We start from the raw sequence: 14,126 nt of genomic DNA, 5'->3' as shown, positions 1-14,126 counted from the left end.
CCTTTCAGCACGAAGCTTCCAAGTCGCACAACAAAAATTTGTATCTGACAGCATCTCTTTGCCTCAGGGGGTCCCACAGGGCTCCATTCTGAGCCCTACCTTATTTAACATTTACGTGGGACCACTGGCAGAAAGAGTAGAGAAATACAATGTGTCTATTGTCTCCTATGCTGACGATACACAGTTTATCGTGCTGCTCTCACAGAATAAGGACCAAGCAGCTTTACACTTATCAGAATGCATAAAGGAATTAGCAGATTGAATGTCCAACCACTGCCTCAAGTTAAACTGGAATTAAACAGAGGTACTGATAGTTGGTAGAACACCTTCCATCTGGTCAACTGCATGGTGGCCCGACACATTAGGCCAACTACCTACCCCGAAACCAATAGTGAGAAACCTCGGAGTCTGGTTTGAGTCAGAATTGACATTTGAGAATCAAATACAAAAGATAGCGGGGAAATGTTTCGGGACCATGAAAACACTGCGGAAAGTACTAGATCTCCTACCACCAAATGCCAGGAAAACCATCGTACACTCGACAATAACATGTCAATTGGACTACGGGAATCTCCTGTACCTCGGAACTACAAAAAAGGATCTGTCCAAATTACAGAGTACAAAATGCAGCGGCACGTCTGGTACTGGGCCTAACGAGAAGATCTATCACTAAGAAAGCCTTGGAAGCTCTTCACTGGCTTACGGTGGAAAAGAGGGTAGTGTTTAAAGGCAATGTGTCACTGCCACCGCATTTTGCAAAAGAAAGGACCCACATATCTGCATTCTCTAATCACCAAATATTCACCAGGACGCAGCTTAAGATCATCAGAAAAGGCTCTGGTGACTGTACCAAGAATCCTCAGAGCCAGAATGAGAGAGCGTTCATTTAGACATCGCGCAGCGAGGATTTGGAACGGCCTCCCAATGAACTTAAGAACTGGATCATGTGAAAATAGTTTCTGTAGGCAGCTAAAGACCTGGCTGTTTACACAACCGATTCAAAGATAGGACCGGTAATGACCACTCACCTTCTCAGACCTGGCGTGTTGTAATCTATTTCTCAGAGTTAGTTCTCAGCGCGGGGACACACCGGTGGTGTATCCATGCGCTCTATAAATGTATTAAATAAATTAATATATCATAGAATGCACAGAGCGAGCTGCTCTAAATATCTGTATATCATAGTATACACCGAGCGAGGTGTTCTACATACAGCATTGGAGCCCGGGGGAGCTATTCTAAATACCTGTATGTTACACTGGACCCCAAGCGAGTTGCTCTACATATCTGTATATCAAAGTATACACAGAGCGAGGTGTTCTACGTACAGCATTGGAGCCGGGGGAGCTATTCTAAATACCTGTATATTACACTAGACCCCAAGCGAGCGGCTCTACATATCTGTATATTATAGTATACACCGAGCGAGGTTTTCTACATACAGCATTGGAGCCGGGGGAGCTTTTCAAAATACCTGTATATTATACTGAATCCCAAGGGAGCTGCTTCACATATCTGTATATCAAACCCCATCCAGACTGAGCTGTATCATACTGTGATAAATATCCATCTTATATCACCCAGCGCCCAGAAATAGCTGATCTATCCATCATATCATACTGTGTCCAGAGGTAGCTGCTCTACATATCTGTATAGCAAAGTGTACACTGAGCGAGGTGTCCTACATACAGCATTGGAACTGGGGAGCTATTCTAAATACCTGTATATTATACTGAACCCCAAGGGAGCTGCTCGACATATCGGTATATCATAGTTTACACCGAGCGAGGTGTTCTACATACAGCATTGGAGCCGGGGGAGCTATTCTAAATACCTGTATAATATACTGGACCCCAAGCGAGCTGCTCTACATATCTGTATATCAAACCCCATCCAGACTGAGCTGGATCATACAACGATAAATACCCATCTTCTATCACACAGCACCCACAAAAAGCTGATCTATCCATCTTATATCATACTGTGTCTAGAGGTAGGTGCTCTACATATCTGTATATCATAGTATACACGGAACAAGGTGTTCTAGATACAGCATTGGAGCCGGGGGAGCTATTCTAACTACCTGTATAATATACTGGACCCCAAGCGAGCTGCTCTACATATCTGTATATCAAACCCCATCCAGACTGAGCTGTATCATACTACGATAAATACCCATCTTATATCACACAGCACCCACAAAAAGCTGATCTATCCATCTTATATCATACTGTGTCTAGAGGTAGGTGCTCTACATATCTGTATATCATAGTATACACGGAGCGAGGTGTTCTACATACAACATTGGAGCCGGGGGAGCTATTCTAAATACCTGTATATTATTCTGGACCCCAAGCGAGCTGCTCTACATATCTGTATTTTATAGTATACACCGAGCAAGGTGTTCTACGTACAGCATTGGAGCCGGGGGAGCTATTCTAAATACCTGTATAGTATACTGGACCCCAAGCGAGCTGCTCTACATATCTGTATATCCTAGTATACACTGAGCGAGGTGTTCTACATACAGCATTGGAGCCGGGGGAGCTATTCAAAATACCTGTATATTATACTGAACCCCAAGCGAGCTGCTTCACATACCTGTATATCAAACCCCATCCAGACTGAGCTGTATCATACTGTGATAAATATCCATCTTATATCACCCAGCGCCCAGAAATAGCTGATCTATCCATCATATCATACTGTGTCCAGAGGTAGCTGCTCTACATATCTGTATATCATAGTATACACGGAGCGAGGTGTTCTACATACAACATTGGAGCCGGGGGAGCTATTCTAAATACCTGTATGTTACACTGGACCCCAAGCGAGCTGCTCTACATATCTGTATATCAAACCCCATCCAGACTGAGCTGTATCATACTACGATAAATAACCATCTTATATCACACAGCAACCACAAAAAGCTGATCTATCCATCTAACATCATACTGTGTCAGGAGGTAGCTGCTCTACATATCTGTATATCATAGTATACACGGAGCGAGTTGTTCTACATACATTATTGGAGCAGGGGGGTTGTTGTTCCAAATATCTGTATATTATGCTGGAGTAACTGGACCCCATGCTAGCTGCTTCACATTTCTGTATATCAAACCCCAACCAGAATGAGCTGTATGGTACTGCGATAAATACCCATCTTATATCCCACGGCGCCCAGAAATAGCTGATCTATCCATCTTATATCATACTGTGTCCAGAGGTAGCTGCTCTACATAGTTTTATATCATAGTATACACGGAGTAAGTTGTTCTACATACAGTATTGGAGCCGGGGGAGCTATTCTAAATATCTGTATATTATACTGGTCCAGAAGCACGCTGCTTCACATATCTGTATATCAAACTCCATCCAGACGGAGTGGTTTTACTTATCAATATATCATATTGCGAACAGAGCTAGCTATTCTACCGATCTTATTCTGCGCCCAGTGGTAGCTGTTCTTCAGATCCGTATATCATTCAAGACCCCAAGTAAGCTATTCTACATATGGATACAATATGATCGATGCACAGCAAGCTGTTTAAAATATCTGTATATAACACTGGATCACTAGGCAACTAATCTACCTATCTGTATATAATACTGAATCAGCAGTGAGCTGTTGTACATATCAGTGTATCAGACCCCGAGAAAAATCCATACATGTTTGCAGTAAAATATAGATAAGGAAGCACCCTAGAGAAAGATTTGATAGATTACAGTAATGTGTTGGGGGCAGGCCGTTGCAGGTGTTTGAAGCCAGGTACGAGAAAGCGTGCCCGCATACTCTGGTTATTTGGATGCGAGGGATATGGGTGAGTTGTAGGCCGGCTCAGCTGAGGTTTCTGGCAGAGTGTGGCGTTTGAGGAAGCTATTTAGGTAAGAGGGGCCTAGATTGGTAGGTAGGTAGGTGTGCGAGTGTGTGTGTCTGTCTGGCTTGAAGAGAGTGTGTTTGTGAAGTGGGAGCCAGTGGAGGTCCTTTTGGTGTGAGTGCAGGATGGGGGTTTGAGTGTAAGTCTGGCTGCAATGTTTTGAGTGACCTGGAGTCTGTAGCTTGCTAGAGGCCAGGGCCTGCACAACCATTCTACAGGTGTTGAGCAGGAGCCATTGGAAGATTTGTCTGAGGATCTTGAGGGTCAAGAGGAGGAGACTGTTTTGCTCTGTCTGGTGAGTGAAGGTTGGTTGTCCAATATTACCCTGAGGATCCTGGCTTGGTTAGATAGGGTGTTGGGTAGAAGTCCTACAGGAGGTCCCACACTCCTGATGATGAAGCGAGTGTTGAGGAGGAGGAAAGTCAGAATACAGTGCGAGTTGTACTTGGGCTGTTCTGTGGGGTGTGGGTATGAGCGCAAGGAGAGAGGGAAGGTGGTAGAAGGGATTGCTGGCAGGGGGGCAGACAGCAGAATGCACCTTCATTGTTGGAGAGGGAGGCATGCGAGCAGCAAGCTGAAGGATATCCGGTGTTCAGGGCATGAAGGTCAGTGACTGAGTAGCATCTGGGGTTATGGTGGGTGGGAGGAGGACCAAGGGTCCTGGTGCTGTGCGTGGACGGGTGCAGATGGGCTTGCCTGTGGTGTGCCCAGTGCATGCGTGTGTCCTGCAACAGCCATTAAGAAGGCCCATGAGGGGGTGGAAGTAATCCATCCGGTGTGCGGGCTGGGTGGGCAGGAACGAGCGGCTGGAAAGCAGATGAGTGTGTAGTGTAGGGAATAGTTAGGCAAGAAAGGTAGGAAAAAGGGGCGTAAAAAAGATCAGGCTGCAGAGGAGTTGGAGAAAAGAGGAAAAGACCGGGAGGCACGAAACGGGTGAGAAGAGATGCAAGAGGTGGCAAAAACATGGGCGAATGGGCAAAAAAGTCAAAGAAATCAAGAACAAGAGCTATATGTAAAACGAGGCAATGAGGAAAAAAGCTGGAAAAGAATGCAAGAGTGAATAGAAAACAGGCAAAAAAGCTGATAAGGAAAGCAAGTGTGACATGAGAAAATAGGCAAAAATGTCAGAAGCTGAGAGAGCAGAAAGAGCAAAGTGGGAGTGAAAGGGTGAGGGCGAAAGGAGAGACCACAGGCAGGAGAGAGGAAAGAGTGCGAGGCTAGGAGCCTTATTTCAGTGTCTCGGCAGAGCAGTTCAGAAAGGGCCAGGCCTGGTCGGTACAGTAAAGCAGGGAGACTCGACTACAGAACATAGGGTAGGGTGTCCGTAAGCGATTCAGTTCAGATTATGTGCTGATTCCGATTGGATATAATAGACTGTAATGTAGATCCAGATATAATCATATATACACGCTTTCATGACTTACTCACTGTATTTGTTATCAGATGACTTTGTCCGTAATCATTCTAAGGGTGACGTTTAGAGATTGCGACTTTTAAGGAATATTAGTCACCGTAGAGATTTAATATATACACCACATATATGACGTCGTATGTTAACTTTACAAACTGTTTCACTTCTAAATGGTCTTGTCATTTTTAGGTCTCGGCTAGCGAAGGCTGCGCTTGCGCAGTCTCGCTCGCGAGATTTAATGACTTTGAGTGACTTTTAGAAGAGGGGCTTGCTCCCGCCCCTCTTCTTCCCTGTTCTCCATTGGCTGGCCTAGTAAATGCTGGCCAGCCATTGGAGAAGAGGTCCCGTCACTCCGATCCTGCCCCGTCCTTTTCGGATCGGGGGGCGTGTTTTTTGCGAGAAGTCTCAGGGAGGAGACAACAGCAAAACACGCCCCCCAATCCGAAAACGAGGCTCCCTTTCTCCGAGGCATTTTCTGCTGTGCCTCGGAGAAAGGCGGTGGTGTCCCGGCGCATTTGTTAATTTCCAATACTTTGCCTATGGGTTTTGTGGACAGCCTGCTGTGAATAGACTCGCTTGTGAGCTGGTGCTCTTGTTGGTCCAGTTGAGGGTGGGTCTTGATGCGTTCAGAACAGCTGTAGAATCAATCAGGCCTCAATGACTGTGAAGGACTTTCAGAATTGTCGAGCAGCAGCTGAGGTTTTATCTGTGCTCAGCACGCAGCCCTTACCTCGGAGAACGACCCCTTTGAAGACATTGCTCAGGGGGCTTTGGAACTTGCCAGCTCGGCGCTGCTGAGCATCACAAACCATTAAAAACAAGGACTGTCCCTTTAATGATTTACCTCATACACGCCCCGTTTTAACCGTTTTCAGGCGCTCCCGATTCACAGCCGAGCGACTGGTGCCAGGTAGGAGAAGGGAAAAGTGGTGTGTGTCCCAATATAACAATGTGTCAGCGGCTGACCAGGGACTTGGGAGCCAAAACTTCCTGTCTTAGAAGCATTCACCGGAGCCTCACGGCTTTGTGGTCGTCCACTCGCAATTAACAGTTTAATAGCGAGAATTTTTTTTAGGCGCACTTCGTGGTTTGTTAATTATATCGTCTAGTGGCTCGTAGGAATGTAGCGCTAAAGTCACCCGTGTTTGCAGTTCAAGCTATTGGATGCCTCCATGTCGCGGAGTGGGGTGGAGGGGCGGGGAGGGGGACGCGTTAATGAGCCACTCCGGGTTTTTTGCGCTGTAATCTGGTACTTGAGTCTGACGGTCCATTTGAAGTGACAACAGACATGGCTGGGCTGTTTCGCATGTTCTCAGGATACCTGCGTCAGAGATCCATTAATTACAAACGCCTGAAACCCTCAGCACAGGTAGATTAGGTTTTTAAACGTGGACTATTTTGCTGCCTACTTTTAAAATTTGGGGTTCGTCGATTTCCTAGGTGTTAAAATAGTTATTCGTTATGGGGACATCTTTCGGCTGGTAAATACAATTCATTTTAAACCATCAGCGCTTTATCTGACAAGTCTAAATGAAACCGGGCCATGCTGGTCTTGGCGTTCCTTTAATAATAAGAGCTCAGCTGTTGTAGCTATTGACATGAAAGAAGGACAATAGGTGTACTACTGAAAAGATACCTTCTTCAGATTGCCTCATTGCTAATATAATATTTAAAGAGCAGCAAACTGGAAGTTACTCGCCAAAAACTGATCTGAGCAGATAGCGGCATAGTCTAGTGCATCATAAAAGTTTCATACTCATTCATTATTTCTTGTATATTAAAAACACAATATATGCTTGATGGAAGATCAGTTACAAACACAAATGTATATGTGTATTTTGTAACATGCTGTAAATTGTGATGAATCTTATAGAAGCGTTGGAAATCTAAAGTTTCGATCTTAGTAGTACATATTATAAGACTTTGAAGTAGATGCAGCACTGGTTTAAGATGGCCGCCGCTATGCCTCACCCCATAAGGGACACCTCGCCAGTCGACGGCTGCCTCAGACCACAGCTGAGCGATGCCGGAAGTTCCGCTGGTGGTGGTTGTCCCTGCAGCCGAGGCTTGTCATGTGATGTTGCCCACCTGCTAGGGGCGCTAAAGGAGGACCTGAAGTGTGGTGCTGTAAGAGCTTGTGAGTGGTCCCGGCCTTGGGGGACAGGCTGCCCCGCCATGGGGTGTTGCTACAGTAATGAGAACGAGGGAAACGCGCAGGTAAGGCTGGGCGACCAGGGGGTGCAGGGGAACCAGGCTCTTAAATGAGGTTTAGGTGGCAGCTACAAACATGGCATAAAGTGGATACGAGTGTTGCCTGCAGTGTTTCAGATGGTGCTAGGAGGAAGTGGACATGGTGGGACACAACGTGGTTGGCAGATGCTAGGAGGAAGTGGACATGGTGGGACACAACGTGGTTGGCATGAGAGGAGAATTGTAAATAAGATGGAGATGCCAGCAAGGTACAGCGCGCAGGAGCATGTATTTTTTTCCATTTATTTATTACTTCTATTAATTGCCTCTGGCAGTTCCAGGTGTTGATTGTGGAGTTGCTAGTGGGCGGGCAAAAGGTTTGCTATATGGTTCAAGATTAGACAGTGAAGTCAATGGAAGGGAGGAGATAGTAGCATAGGGGAAGTACGTGATCCTTCCTGTAAGTGAAGGAGGAAAAGAAGGGTCTCAATTTTATGAAAGAGGGGCGTGGCCACTAACTAGAGCCAATGCTGTGATGATCCTGGAGGAAGTGAGGTAGAAAACGGAAAACCAGTGGTAAATAAAATGGATGAATTTGGTGTCGACACAATAAGGAAGATATTATATAAGGAATGGGAAAAGAGTCGCATTCAGAGAAGCCCAGCGGTTGCATAGTATTTACTACACATCTAGACAGCACAGGTAGATTAGGTTGTTAAACGTGGACTATTTTGCTGCCAACTTTTAAAATTTGGGGTTCGTCGATTTCCTAGGTGTTAAAATAGTTATTCGTTATGGGGGACATCTTTCGGCTGGTAAAAAATACAATTCATTTTAAACCATCGGCGCGTTATCTGACAAGTCTTTTTACAGCTGGTAATTCATGAAAATGAAAAGATGTGAACACTTTAAAGCTTATCTTCAGGCAATAGCTGCAATGCCTTTGTGTCTACTCCTTCATTAGTTCACTGACATTACTGCCAACTTTGCATCTATTTAGTGACAATCAATGATAACCATCTTCCTTATTAGAAACATGCCAGCCTAGGATTCTAGATGGTAAAATCTTGATCACCCTCGACCTCCTAACCTGGAGTTTCTGACTTTCACTTTTTGGGGTCACCCTCTCAAATAGCATACTTCACCCATGCTCACAAAACAGCAAGTTTACAGATATGCAAGGATCTATTCTGCACATATTAGTATGGTAGAATAATTAAAAGCGTGGCCAGGGTTTGGTCTATCTCTATTTTGTCATGTTCAAAGTAATTGCCTGAGCATAGGGACTAAAACAACCCTTTATCACTTATCATGAGGGCAGATCACTGCATACTGAGTGCCGTACTACTTGAGGAATTAAAAAACCACAGTGAAGGAGGGGGAACAGCAGTCACATTGTATCTTTGTGTCACTGTGGAGTACAGGATCCTGTCCTCCAGCTCCCTTATCCCCTTTCTGTAAGGTGTGAGTACAAAGTCACTTCAAGAAGCTTGTAAAACATGATTCCTTAAAGTGGGAAATTCAGCATGCTTCCAATTTGTTACACTGCGTCGACCTTCTTTGGTTGGTCCTGATTTCGCCATGCCTTTTGCTTCAGAGTAATGTTGCCCTTGGGACAAGACTGTAGTCCCAGGTATTCACACTCCTATGCCAGAGCGTTCATTAGTACACTAATGTTTCACACTTGCATTGCAAATTCCACACTGTATTTGCAGTATGACTTCCAGTACTGGTAACTGTGTCACACTTGGGGCTCAGTTGAGCTGGAATTGAGGAGCAGTTAGGCCATTATATGCATGTCTTAAGGTAGTGCAGAATATCTGTGCTATGCACAGTTTTAACCTTTAAGCTTTTTTGAATCCTCCATCCAACATTGTTGTACCATAGAGCAGTTCCTTGTATTATGTAGTGCTCTTATTTGTCTTCGTGTGTGTTTGCATTGTGTCTGTGTGGGCACTCATCTATACAGATTAGTGTGTTTGTACGGCTGTGTGTGTATGTGTTCATGCCTATTCATGTCTGTGTGCATGTGTGTGCCTATTCACTCGCGGGTGCGTGTTTGTGTGTGCCTCTTCATTCATATGAGTTTCCAGAGTGTGGGCATTGTGTTTGTGTGGGCACTCATCTATGCATATTAGTGTGTTCGTAAGGATGTGTGTATATGCGTCTGTGCCTATTCATGTGCATGTTGTATGTGCCTATTCATACGCGGGTGTGCATGTCTGTGGTGTGTGTGCCTATTCATTTGTGTGTGTTTGCCCGAGTGAATGCGTAGTGTTTATTTCTATGTGCGCCGCAATCATCAATGCAGATTAGTGTGTTTTTGAAAGGATGTGTGTGTGTTTATTTTCTATATGTGTGTAGTTACCTTTATGCGTGCCTGCGTTTGCACAGCCAAAATGCATTTTTGCTTGTGTCTGCGCTAGTCTTTATATACGAGTGTGTTTTTAAGGCATCGCATGAATAAATGTGTGTTTTCAGTGCCTGTGTGTGTATATGTGTAAGATTGTGTTTTTGTTAGGGCTACACTAAAATAAACATGTATGGAACTTGCCGACAATGAAAAATACGACACTTACTCCCCAAGCCTTGTATACTCGTAATGTTCCTTTCAACAGTGTCATTTTGTGCCTACAGATACCCACTTCAACGTGCTCCTGCCACGCATGGCATTCAGACTTTGTAGGTGTAGTAAGCCTGTCGTATTTAGCCATCCCCTGCTGCACGTCAGCGTAGAGTGAAACTTCCCCGCAGCCACAGATCACCTTTTTGGCCCACTGACAGCCACTGCGAGAAACTCTCATTGCTTTCAGCCTCAACTCTGGATCTCTTAATTGTTGCTGTTATAAACACCTGGAGGCGACATGTTTCAAAGCGTGCACTATACAAGAGTAAAAAGCTGAAAAAAAAAAAAAAAATGAGTGCCGGTGAGTGCCACCTGCAACCACCGGTTCACATTTACCGGTGTGTGTGTGGTGTCAGTGTTATGCCGTTATGTGTGCTGCGAAATGCACGCATGCGTTGTGGTTGTGTTAACTATTGTGTTAGGATTATTTTGGATATAGAAAAGCGTTTAAGCGTTGAGCCCGGTTCCTTATGCCAACAAAGGTGCACTCATATGCAGAAATGTGCGTTTGTTGAAGTTTGTTTGCGTTTCTTGTGCGTGCTTGTGAGGCTGTAAGAAAATAAAACTTTATTAAAGATAATAAAAACCCTAATGTGTATCCGTGCTTTCCGGCAAATGGCTATACCGGTTGTGTTTGTGTATTTATTAGAGCAGACGATTGTCACGCCATCATAAACACCTTTTAATTACTCTGTGTGTGTGTGTAGGTGCCTCTATTTGTGTGTGGGTTGCTATATGTGGGTGGCTCTGTGTGTGTGGGTGGCTCTATTTGTGTGTGGGTGGCTCTTTGTGTGGGTGCAAATGCAATAGGTCTCGCATTTGAGAGTGATTAAGCTATTGACATTGTAAATAACAATGCCGTTTCTTTAAATGTTTTAAAAACAAAAACATAAATAAAAATAATGTCATGAGCAATGCCAATAGCTCTAACTTTAATAATGCCGAGACCATTGCATTGTAAATGCTTGTTAGTACCTGCTGTCTGTTGCAAGTTTGACATTAAGGGTTGGTCAGTGGATCTGTTCGTACCATGGCTCTTAGAGTGAAGCCAGGTCTTTGGCTCGCCTACTAATTATAAAACCAAAGCAAGCGACACACTGCAAGCAGGCGAGCTCATGAGATCAGGCAAGGCAGCTCTTCTACAGCTGTAAATCTCAGGAACCGTGGCGAGCTGCTCTACATATCGGTACATCACACGTGCCCCCTCGTCTGTCAGTGGACGCCAACGCAGTAATTTGCCTTTCTTTAGAAAGGTGGGCTGCTGCTTTCATTACCGTTGCAATAAAAGCTCCCCTCCCATGCCTCCCCCCTGCTAGACTGCCAAAGCTTTTCACTTTCATTCAATTAAAGCTGCTTGCCCAGAATAGCAATGCTGCCTTTTGTCTTTTCTTACCATGGGGAGGATTTAGTATTCAATAAACCAGTGCAGCTTGTTCTGTGCCTTAGGTGGTAGTGCCATCTGAACATAACCTGGCTTCTCTGATCTTGGCCTTGCGCCTTCACTCCTCCCCATCCAGCCACTTGCTCCATCGTGCTTTTCATCATGGTGCCCCAGTTCCCCATCACTTATATTCTTTGACATTTACGGTTAGATATCCATCAAGACCCATGTTTTATTCCACTGGGGGCTTGTCGGATATCAATTTCATCCTATGTAATCAACAGATGTCCGACACAGGTTCTCATTTTAAGGATAACACTGATTATTTCAACAAGTCGCATTTAAATTAAGTGTGTGTACATTTGTATATTAAGCTTTTCCTGTGGAAACCTGGCCCTAACTATCTAGGGGTGACTGCTCATGGGTAATAATTATGTATATCTTACATGATTATCCTACAGTCTGCATGGATCCAACCTACTGGACGTCCATGAAATTTCCTTCTCTCCAAAGACCTTCTTGCCCTCAGAGGTCCATCTGTCCTCTTCTTCATAGACGACCCTATTCGTTTACCCTCCTATCTAGCTTTTCAGAACTTGGTGTGTCGGTCCTGTCCACCTCTTTATATGTCACAACCTTGTATTTGCCTCCGTGCACGTTTGCTGAAGTTGTCTTCTTTGCTTCAGTCACCCTAAGGCATTTACTTTTTTTCTTCATATTTATTCCTTTCTCTCCTGTTTTTCATTCCTTTATTGTTAACCCCGTCACCTCTCCATTGACCAGCGCATAAACATTCCCTCGCATGGGATCAGCATTATGGAAGTACGCAGACTCTCTGGTTACCTCATGATGTGATTGCTTATTTGTGTTGTGCCTTTCTGTTTTTAGGTCTTGCCTACCTACCGCGCATGCACTGTTGCTGTGAGGGGTACTGTTTACAATAAACGGCTGGGAGCCTGCCCACTGCTTCATTTTCACTCTTCTTTGTTGGATCCTAATTAGCGAGTGTGTGCCGGGGGCTGTATCCTTTTCTTTTGCTGGAGCATGGACGAAGTACAGATTTATTCCTCTATATTCGTGTCAGTCGGCTACTCGCGCTGTGACAGAACAACTATTTCTTCTTCCCAGTGTTGCTGACCCCTCCCCACCCACCCCTTCTCTGTGTTGCTGACTCCTCCCCACCCACCCCTTCCCTGTGTTGCTGACCCCCCACCCATCCCTTCTCTGTGTTGCTGACCCCTCCCCACCCATCCCTTCTCTGTGTTGCTGACCCCTCCCCACCCATCCCTTCTCTGTGTTGCTGACCCCTCCCCACCCACCCCTTCTCTGTGTTGCTGTCCCCACCCCACCCACCCCTTCTCTGTGTTGCTGTCCCCTCCCCACCCACCCCTTCTCTGTGTTGCTGTCCCCTCCCCACCCACCCCTTCTCTGTGTTGCTGTCCCCTCCCCACCCACCCCTTCTCTGTGTTGCTGTCCCCTCCCCACCCACCCCTTCTCTGTGTTGCTGTCCCCTCCCCACCCACCCCTTCTCTGTGTTGCTGTCCCCTCCCCACCCACCCCTTCTCTGTGTTGCTGTCCCCTCCCCACCCACCCCTTCTCTGTGTTGCTGACCCCTCCCCACCCACCCCTTCTCTGTGTTGCTGACCCCTCCCCACCCACCCCTTCTCTGTGTTGCTGACCCCTCCCCACCCACCCCTTCTCTGTGTTGCTGACCCCTCCCCACCCACCCCTTCTCTGTGTTGCTGACCCCTCCCCACCCACCCCTTCTCTGTGTTGCTGACCCCTCCCCACCCACCCCTTCTCTGTGTTGCTGACCCCTCCCCACCCACCCCTTCTCTGTGTTGCTGACCCTTCCCCACCCACCCCTTCTCTGTGTTGCCGACCCCTCCCCACCCACCCCTTCTCTGTGTTGCTGACCCCTCCCCACCCACCCCTTCTCTGTGTTGCTGACCCCTCCCCACCCTTCCCACCCACCCCTTCTCTGTGTTGCTGACCCCTCCCCACCCATCCCACCCACCCCTTCTCTGTGTTGCTGACCCCTCCCCACCCACCCCTTCTCTGTGTTGCTGACCCCTCCCCACCCACCCCTTCTCTGTGTTGCTGACCCCTCCCCACCCACCCCTTCTCTGTGTTGCTGACCCTTCCCCACCCACCCCTTCTCTGTGTTGCTGACCCCTCCCCACCCACCCCTTCTCTGTGTTGCTGACCCCTCCCCACCCACCCCTTCTCTGTGTTGCTGACCCCTCCCCACCCACCCCTTCTCTGTGTTGCTGACCCCTCCCCACCCACCCCTTCTCTGTGTTGCTGACCCCTCCCCACCCACCCCTTCTCTGTGTTGCTGACCCCTCCCCACCCACCCCTTCTCTGTGTTGCTGACCCTTCCCACCCACCCCTTCTCTGTGTTGCTGACCCCTCCCACCCACCCCTTCTCTGTGTTGCTGACCCCTCCCACCCACCCCTTCTCTGTGTTGCTGACCCCTCCCACCCACCCCTTCTCTGTGTTGCTGACCCCACCCACCCACCCCTTCTCTGGTGTTGCTGACCCCACCCACCCACCCCTTCTCTGGTGTTGCTGACCCCACCCACCCACCCCTTCTCTGGTGTTGCTGACCCCACCCACCCACCCCTTCTCTGGTGTTG

The 14,126-nt window shown here is 46.8% G+C and overlaps 1 protein-coding gene across 1 annotated transcript in view; it reads left to right on the top strand.

Moving 5' to 3' along the window:
• XPR1 (xenotropic and polytropic retrovirus receptor 1) overlaps positions 1 to 14,126 on the top strand; it is a 587,601-nt gene that overhangs the window by 187,227 nt on the left and 386,248 nt on the right. The gene's annotated exons all lie outside the window — the stretch shown is intronic.

The sequence above is a fragment of the Triturus cristatus genome, chromosome 4_2 (genome assembly GCF_964204655.1).
Source record: "Triturus cristatus chromosome 4_2, aTriCri1.1, whole genome shotgun sequence".
Classification (NCBI taxonomy): Eukaryota; Metazoa; Chordata; class Amphibia; order Caudata; family Salamandridae; genus Triturus; species Triturus cristatus.
This window is presented reverse-complemented; position numbering and strand designations above follow the sequence as displayed.